We start from the raw sequence: 10,505 nt of genomic DNA on the forward strand, positions 1-10,505 counted from the left end.
GTGCGTAATAATTGAAATAGGTTTGAGGAAGGATTACTTCCCTATGGTCAGGTTACTTTCCTAGTTCTGGGCCCTCCTATGGCCGGTCTCCTAATTGCCGGAAAGGACCAGTCTCTTTTGATAAAATTTCTGCATGAAGAACAAAAAGAGAAAGGCAGCATTTCCACTATATATAACTTTTTAGTACAATGCTTTAAAAAGATAAAACGAAAAGTAAAATAAGTAAAGTAGTCTACGGAATACTATCCTGGTCAATGTGCTGAGTCGTGTCTGCGAAGTATCCATGAAGTCCGAAGGGATCATCATCATCCTCTAATCTCGGCAAATACTCAAGTGGTTGCCATAAATCTAACTCAGGGCCTAGTAGTAAATCCAGACAAAGGTCTGATTGAAAATCCAGGTGTGATAGGCTCGGGAAAGGCTCCTTATCAGGGATGTTCCCGGTAATCTCAAAGGCCTGGGCCGTGGGTGGCTCAACTGATATGGGAATCGTGACTAGGTAACAACCTTTGGGTAGCTCAGTGACTGGGACTGCCTCGGTGACTGGAGCAGGTGAAACGGCTAAGACAGGCGGCGTGATGAGAGCAGGAGTAGCATGTGCTGGGATGGCAGCTGAAGCAACTGAGTGAACTGAGACCGGTGTGGAACGCCTGTGGGTAGCTTGTCTTGTCGGTTGAACACGGCGCGCTAGCCTGAATAGAGTACTGTGCGGCATCCCCTCGTACTGAAGGTATGCTCTAAGAGCTCGATAAAGTCTCTGCTGGTCTCTGAGTAATGCCCATGCAACATTTGGGTCATTCAAGGTGGCTCCATAGTGTATCACCGTATGTGGCTCATGTGTCTCTAGTGGCTGTGTATGCTCATCAGGTCACTAACTAAACATCTGGAGCGTCGAATTGGAGGAGCTGGCGGTGCTGTACTAATATCCTCCTCAACACTCTCTCCATTATCAATCACCTTGGGCCTAATTACCCTGTTGATGGCCTGTTCTGATTAGCGCTGCTTTTCGATAAGTAAACTCTAGGAGTCCTCCTCTTACGAACTCGGATGTAAACTGAAGCTCCTGAACTTGGAATTTTTGCCTGAACACATTCAACAAACTCGTAAGTACTAAGCGCAAGTATGGTGCTTAGTTGTTAGTACACAGAGATAATGATAATGCTAAAAACAAACATATATTTCATAGCATTATCTATTTACAAGCTTTGAGTTGCAATTGTTCTATTTACAAGTGATATTCATTTAAATAATAAAAGGTGAAGACAAAAGACAGATTCGACGAATTGAAGACGCAAACGACCAAAAAGCTCAAAAGTACAAAGTACAATCAAAGTGGTTCAAATTATTGATGAGAAACGTCTAAAAATTACAAGATTACGAGCCGCAAAACGCAAAGTATAAGATATTAAAAAATACGAAAAGACGTTCGAAAATCCGGATCCGGGACCAGAGTCAACTCTCAACGCTCGACGCAACGGACTAAAAATTACAAGTCAACTATGCACATAAATATAATATAATTTATAAATAATTCTTAAAATTATATATATATATATATATATATATATATATATATATATATATATATATATATATATATATTATATTTATTTATTAAAACCGTCGGCAAATAAAAAACAAAAGTATGTGAGCTGTAAAAGAAGTCCATGCGATCGCAAGGCTAGGAAGACCAAAAACCATGCGATCGCATGGTGCATTGTATCAGCTCACGTCCTATAAAGTTCGCGTGTTTTGGCCGAAAATAACACACCTTTTTCTTTCCACTCTCTCTCACGATATAAATATATATATATATATATATATATATAATTTTAATTTTAATTTTAATTTAATAATAATAAGGGTATGTTAGCGAATGTTGTAAGTGTGTAAGTCGAAATTCTGTCCGTGTAACGCTACGCTATTTTTAATCATTGTAAGTTATGTTCAACCTTTTTAAACTAATGTCTCGTAGCTAAGTTATTATTATGCTTATTTAATACCGAAGTAATCGTGATGTTGGGCTAAATATTAAGATTGGGTAATTGGGCTTTGGACCATAATTGGGGTTTGGATAAAAGAACGACACTTGTGGAAATTAGACTATGAGCTATTAATGGGCTTCATATTAACTAAATGATACCTCGTTAGTTTAATATATAGACTTACAATTTGACGTATTTATATATAACCACATACGCTTAATCGGGTACGGTGGGCGGGATATCTATAAATACCAATAATTATTCATTTTACCGGACACGGGAATGGATTAATAGTTAATGGACTCATTAAAACAGGGGTGGATTACATTCAAGGGTAATTGGTGTAATTGTTAACAAAGTAGTAAAACCTTGGATTACACACAGTCGATAACCTAGTGTATTCATTAATCAAAGTATTAAGACCTTGTTACAATTCGAATCCCCAATTAGTTGGAGTATTTGACTTCGGGTATAAGGATAATTTGACGAAGACTCTCGCACTTTATATTTATGACTGATGGACTATTATGGACAAAACCGTATGGACATATCGAACATTCCAGGACAAAGGCCAATTAACCCATGGTAATAAATTAAAATCAACACGCCAAACATCATGATTACGGAAGTTTAAATAAGCATAATTCCTTTATTTCATATTTCATCGCACTTTTATTTACTGTCATTTTATTTAATTGCATATTTAATTATCGTACTTTTTAATTATCGCAATTTTATTTATTGTCATTTTATTTATCGTACTTTAATTTATCGCACTTTAATTATTGTCATTTATTTTACGCTTTAAATTAAGTTATATTTATTTTTAATATTTTACATTAGGTTTTAACTGCGACTAAAGTTTTAAAATCGACAAACCGGTATTTAAACGGTAAAAACCTCCTTTTATAATAATAATATTACTTATATATATATATATATATATATATATATATATATATATATATATATATATATATATATACATATATATATATATATATATATATATATACATATATATATATATATATATATATATTTATATTTATACAAATATAGTTTTAAAAATATAGCGTTAAACTTGGCTAGTTCCCTGTGGACGAACCGGACTTACTAAAAACTACACTATTGTACGATTAGGTACACTGCCTATAAGTGTTGTAGCAAGGTTTAGGTATATCCACCCTATAAATAAATAAATAAGTTGTGTAAAATTGTATCGTATTTAATAGTATTTTGTAGCAAAAATATAACTATTTCGTATACACCTCTACGCACATCAAGTATTTTTGGCGCCGCTGCCGAGGACTCCATAAACGCCGGAAGCGAAACGCTATAAAAAAATGTTCCTTTATTAAGTTTTAATTTCTTTTTGTAAAAATACGTTTTAAATATTAAAAATACAAAAATATAAAAATAAAAACAAAATATATATATTTTTAAGAGTTGTTCAAAATATAAAAAATTAAAAAGTTTATATTTTCTTTTAGTTACAAAAACTAATAGGTAGTTTTTTTAAAAAATTAAGTTTTTATTTATTTTATATAAATATTCTATATAAATTAAAAACAGAAAAAAAAATATAATTAAAATTGTATTCTGGCTACACTGTAGCAGCCCAATTTGTGACCTGAATATCTGGGCCATTCGACCGCATGGACCCGTAGGCTAAAACTAATGCGACCGCATGAGATAACCTAACACGCCATATCTGATCTTGGTACAGCATTAATTACGGGTATTATTAATTATTATTATTATTATTAAACCCTAATTAGGGTTTATATTTTATATTAATTAGTTTTAATTTATTTATTTTTTGTATATTTAAGTTTAATTAGTTTTATTAATTATATAAATTAATACTTTTATAAAATAAATAATATAAAAATAATATTTTTATAAAAAAATTGTATTTTTATAAAAAAATTGTATTTTTATAACATTAAGCCTATTTTTATATTTTGTATATTTTTAATCGTTAAAGCGTAATTTTTCGTTCGTAATTAGTTCGTAACTTAGTATTTTGCCGTAGTTATTTTTATTTCTAGATTTTTAGGCTTTGCCGTAAAATCCCTTAAGTACTTTTTCTTTAGACTAAGATTTAGGTGCTTTAGAATTTTGCGACGCCGTTTTAAGATTTTAGTACTTTTTAAGTTATTGCCGTTTTGGATATAGAATTCTTTTTAAGCTTTAGTACCTTTAGACGCAACTTTTAATTATTAGTTTTTAGACTTTTAAGTTTCGACGCGCTACGTTCTTTTTATTTTTCGACATTTTATTTTTCGACGTTTTTCGACGCGCTCTTTTTCTTTCTTATTTCTCGACGCTCTAGTTTTCAGGATATAGATTTTTATTTCAAAACAAAAACGAAAAATTATTTTAAGCGGTTAAATTGATATACATCCAAAATTTTCTGGTTCGTAGTAATAGTTGGATTTGTTAGTGGCGAGTTCTGGGCTTCCGATTTAAAGGGTCCTGGCTACCTGCTGCATCTATTGGCTATTCGAAACGTGGGTAAAATCAGAAAAGTCTATTAATTTGATAACTTATATAATTTTTATTTTTATAACTAATAGGATATTAGTGAATGCACCGAGCAAAACGTTCACCACCTTTCATACATTCACCACTTGTAACTAGATCAAGACATCTAGCCAATATTGTCGCCGTTGATTTTTCTTTAGAATCGTCATCTAGTTGACCAAGTACTCCAATTCAAATTTTCGATAATCCATTTTTTGAACCCGACCTCACAATTGAGAATCCGGAGGATATTCAGGGACAATTCAGAGATCCTGAACCACTAATCATTCCTCATGAACCACAAATCACTCATCCAGAAATTGTCGAGGAAGAAACCATTAAGTCAGAATCCTTTAGTGACTCAGATTCAACAAATTCAATCATGGAGAATCTGGAACCTCTAAGTATGGAAGACCGAATGAGAGCTAAACGCACTGGCCAAGATCACGTAATTACTCAACCAGACATTAATGCGCTAGATTATGAAATCAAAGGATAAATCCTACACATGGTAACTAATCAATGCCAATTTAGTGGTGCACCGAAGGAAGATCCAAATGAACATCTTCGTACCTTTAATAGAATCTGTACTCTATTTAAAATCTGAGAAGTTAAGGATGAACAGATATATCTCATGTTATTTCCCTGGACTTTAAAGGGAGAAGCCAAAGATTGGTTAGAATCGTTACCTGAAGGGGCGATTGATACATGGGATGTCTTAGATGAAAATTTTCTTAAACAATTCTTTCTGGCATCTAAAGCCGTAAGACTTCAAGGAGAAATTGTTACATTCACGCAAAAGCCAAATGAAACTTTATATGAGGCATGGACAAGATTTGGAAAGTTATTGAGAGGATGTCCGCAACATGGTTTAGACACTTATCAAATAGTACAAATATTCTATCAAGGATGCGACATCACTACAGGAAAAGACATCGATATAGCAGCTGGTGGTTCAATTATGAAGAAAACCACAACTGAAGCTTACAAAATTATTGATAACACTGCTTCCCACTCACATGAGTGGCATCAAGAAAAAGATATCGTTAGATCATCTAAAGCGGCTAGAGCCGATTCTAGCCATGATTTTGATTCTATTTCCGCAAAGATAGATGCTGTCGAGAGACGAATGGAAAAGATGACTAAAGATATTCACTCAATACGAATTAGTTGTGAGCAGTGTGGAGGACCACATTTGACAAAAGATTGTCTCAGTATTGAACAAACAATGGAACAAAGAGAGAATGTTTCATACATGAACCAAAGGCCCGGAAATAATTATCAAAATAATTATCAACTGCCAAGACAATCTACAATCAAAATCAGAATTATAATCGAAATTTTCCATACAACAACCAACAAGGTCCTAGCAATCAACAAGGTCCTCGCAATCAACAAGTATCTAACAATACTTACAATCAGCAAAGACCTATTTTTCAAAACAAACCACCACAAACCGATGATAAAAAGCCAAATTTAGAAGATATGATGTCGAAGCTAGTTGAATCTCAAACGTAGTTTTTCACATCTCAGAAACAAACCAATGAACAAAATGCTCAAGCATTTAGAAATCAACAAGCTTCTATCCAAAATTTGGAACAAGAAGTAAGTAACCTAGCAAGGTTGATAGGTGAAAGAAAAACGGAAAGTCTACCTAGTGATACAAATGCTAACCCCCGGAATGAAACAACTAAAGCCATTACCACGAGAAGTGGTATTACAATTAAACCACCTGAAATACCTGTAATTTCTGATGATGCTATTCCTACTCTACAAGAACCGCAATCTGAACAAGAAAAGGAAACAGAACCGGTAGTTGAAAAGGTTAATGAAAATAACACAGTTAAGGCTAAACCTTATGTTAAACCATATCAACCACCACTTCCTTACCCGAGTAAAATGAGAAAAGAAAGACATGAAGCCGAGCAATCTAAATTCTTGGATATGTTTAAACAAATAAATGTAAATCTTCCTTTCATTGATGTGATATCAGGAATGCCAAGATATGCTAAATTCTTAAAAGATCTAATCACAAATAGAAAGAAAATGGAAGAACTCTCGGCTGTTACAATGAATGCTAATTGTTCTGCAGTGTTGTTGAATAAGATACCAGAAAAATTATCAGATCCAGGAAGTTTCACAATTCCATGTTTTCTGGGTAGTCTTAATTCAATAGAAGTATTGGCAGACTTAGGTGCTAGTATAAATTTAATGCCATATTCATTATACACTAAACTAGACCTTGGAGAATTGAAACCAACACGAATAAGTATACAACTAGCCGATCGATCAGTAAAATATCCTAGAGGGATAATGGAAAACATGCTAGTTAAAGTTGGTACTTTAGTATTTCCAGTAGATTTTGTTATTCTGGCCATAGAAGAAGATTCTCGAGTTCTTCTCATATTAGGAAGACCATTCTTAAATAATAGACATGTTCGGTAAAAAAACTGACCCTAAGTATAGAGGACGAGAGTGTTACATTCTCTGTTGATAGAGCCATGCAACAATCACAATCTGCAGATGATACATGTTATTATATTCAAACTATAGATTCACATGCAGAATTGTTAGAAGAATTTCTAGAATTACAAGGAACAGGAGAATGTTCTTTAGGAGAAGGAACTGAACCAATTAATGAAGCTGAAATGTTAGCTACACTTATGGCTAATGGATATGAACCAACAACAGAAGAAATTCAAATGCTAAAAGAGGAAGACAGATATCGATACAAATCATCGATAGAAGAACCACCAAAATTAGAGTTAAAGCCACTTCCAACCCATTTGGAATACGCTTATTTACATGGTGAATCTAAATTACCTGTAATAATATCGTCTTCTCTTACCGAAAATGAAAAATCTCAACTCATTTCTGTGCTAAAAGCTCATAAACCAGCTATTGAATGGAAGATTCATGACATTAAAGGCATAAGTCCTTCGTATTGCACACATAAAATCCTTATGGAAGAAGGCCATAAAACGTATGTGCAACGCCAACAAAGACTAAATCCTAATATGCAAGATGTTGTTAAGAAAGAAATTATTAAACTGCTCGATGCAGGTTTAATTTATCCAATCTCTGATAGTCCATGGGTAAGCCGAGTTCAATGCGTACCTAAGAAGGGTGGCATGACTGTCATCACAAATGAAAAAAATAAGCTTATTCCTACTAGGATTGTAACAGGATGGCGTGTTTGTATTGATTATAGAAAATTAAATGACGCCACCAGAAAAGATCACTTTCCCTTACCTTTCATTGATCAAATGTTGGAAAGATTAGCCGGAAATAGTTACTATTGTTTTCTTGACGGTTTCTCCGGATATTTTCAAATCCCAATAGCACCCGAGGACCAAGAGAAAACTACATTCACGTGCCCTTATGGTACTTTTACTTACAAACGCATGTCATTTGGACTTTGCAACGCCCCTACAACCTTTCAAAGGTGCATGATGGCGATTTTTCACGACATGATAGAAGAATGCATGGAAGTTTTCATGGATGACTTTTCAGTCTTCGGTGATACATTTGAATCATGTCTAGTTAATCTTGAACGAATGCTTATTAGATGTGAACAATCAAATCTAGTTATTAATTGGGAGAAATGCCATTTCATGGTTAGAGAAGGCATTGTTCTTGGTCATAAAATTTAAAAAGAAAGAATTGAAGTAGATAGAGCTAAAGTAGATGTAATTGCTAAACTTCCACATCCCACCAATGTTAGAGGAGTTAGGAGTTTTCTAGGGCATGCCGGTTTTTACCAACATTTCAAAAAAGATTTTTCTAAAATTACCACTCCTATGAATAAACTCCTAGAAAAGGATGCTCCATTCATCTTTTCAGATGAATGCATCAAATCTTTTAATATTCTTAAAGAAAAACTCACTAATGCGCCGATCATGATAACTCCAAATTGGAATCTACCATTTGAACTCATGTGCGATGCAAGTGATTTTGCAATGGGAGCCGTTTTAGGACAAAGGATTGAAAAACTATTTCAACCTATTTATTATGCTAGTAAGACATTACAAGGAGCACAAACAAATTATACAACTACTGAAAAAGAACTCCTTGCTATTGTCTTTCCTTTTGACAAATTTTGTTCATATCTCGTTCTAGCTAAAACGGTGGTCTATACCGACCATTCTGCTCTTAGATACCTATTTTCAAAATAAGATGCCAAACTACGATTAATCCGTTGGATCTTACTCTTACAAGAGTTTGAAATTGAAATCCGAGACAAAAAGGGAGCAGAGAATCTCGCCGCTGATCATCTTTCTCGTCTTGAGAATCCCGAATTAGAAGTTCTAAATGAATCGGCCATACAAAATAACTTCCCTGATGAATAACTATTGAAGATAGATTATAGTGAAATTCCATGGTTTGCAGACTATGAAAACTACTTAGTATGTGGATTCCTTGAAAAAGGGTTGTCTTACCAAAAACGAAAGAAATTCTTTAGTGATATAAAACACTATTTCTGGGAAGATCCACATTTGTTTAAAAGTTGTCCCGATGGAATAATACGCTGATGTGTATTCGGGGATGAAGCTAGTCAAATCTTAAACCATTGTCACACAGGACCAACAGGAGGGCATTATGGGCCTCAACTCACAGCAAGAAAAGTTTACGATGCTGGATTCTATTGGCCTACAATTTTCAAAGACGCACACCTTCTTTGTAAATCCTGCGATGCTTGTCAAAGGGCCGGAAAAATAAGTCAACGTGATGAAATGCCACAAAATGTCATTCAAGTATGTGAAGTATTTGACGTTTGGGGTATTGACTTTATGGGTCCATTTCCAAAATCTCATAATAATCTCTACATTCTCGTTGCCATTGATTATGTATCTAAATGGGCAGAAGCACAAGCTCTCCCGACTAACGATGCACGAGTTGTAGTCAACTTTTTAAAATGTCTTTTTGCTAGGTTCGAAATATCGAAAGCTTTAATAAGTGATTAAGGTACTCATTTTTGTAATAATCAACTTGAGAAAGTTCTCAAAAGATATGGAGTAACTCATAAAATCTCCACTGCTTATCATCCACAAATAAGTGGACAAGTTGAAAATACCAACCGAGCTTTAAAACGTATTCTAGAGAAAACCGTAGGATCAAATCCGAAGGAATGGTCCATGAAATTGGAGGATGCACTCTGGGCTTTTAGAACAGCCTACAAAACTCCAATTAGAACCACACCTTTTAAACTCGTTTACAGAAAAGCATGTCATCTTCCAGTAGAAATTGAGCACAAAGCATTTTGGGCTTTGAAGACATGTAATCTTGATTTGCATGAAGCCGGACGTCTACGGTTAAGTCAATTAAACGAATTAGAAGAATTAAGACATGAAGCATACGAAAATTCGTTAATCTATAAGGAAAGAACGAAGAAATGACATGATAAAAGAATCAGAAGTTCAAAAGAATTTAAAGAAGGAGACAGAGTTCTTCTTTTCAATTCATGATTCAAGCTATTTCCTGGAAAATTGAAATCAAGATGGTCTGGACCATTCATAGTCAAAAGAGTTTTCCCATATGGAACAATAGAGTTGATAAATTCAAATGGGATTGAATTTAAAGTTAATGGTCACAGAGTTAAACATTACATACATGGTCCGTTGGAAGTCGACAATGAAGTCAATCATAATTTCACCACCCAAGAAAACCCTCAGAATGAAAACATAAAAATGTTATCAACAACATATGAAAAACCAAAATTGGAAAACGGGGAAGCTTCAAATTGGAGTAATGAAGAAGAATTCCTATATAAACCTCCCATTCCAAGAAACGAAGAAAAATGTGAACAAGAAGTTCAAGTAGAAGTGAAAGAACCAAGAAAAGATCACTTGGAAAAGGTTAACAAACCAACTCTACTTACTAAAGTAGGAGACCCAGGTGAATTTATCATTTCTTGCTTGCTTAACGATGGTGCTATGTATAATGGACTCGCAGATTTAGGAGCAAGTGTAAATGTTATGCCTCTTTCCTTAT

The sequence above is a fragment of the Rutidosis leptorrhynchoides genome, chromosome 11, assembly GCF_046630445.1.
Source record: "Rutidosis leptorrhynchoides isolate AG116_Rl617_1_P2 chromosome 11, CSIRO_AGI_Rlap_v1, whole genome shotgun sequence".
NCBI classification, from domain to species: Eukaryota; Viridiplantae; Streptophyta; class Magnoliopsida; order Asterales; family Asteraceae; genus Rutidosis; species Rutidosis leptorrhynchoides.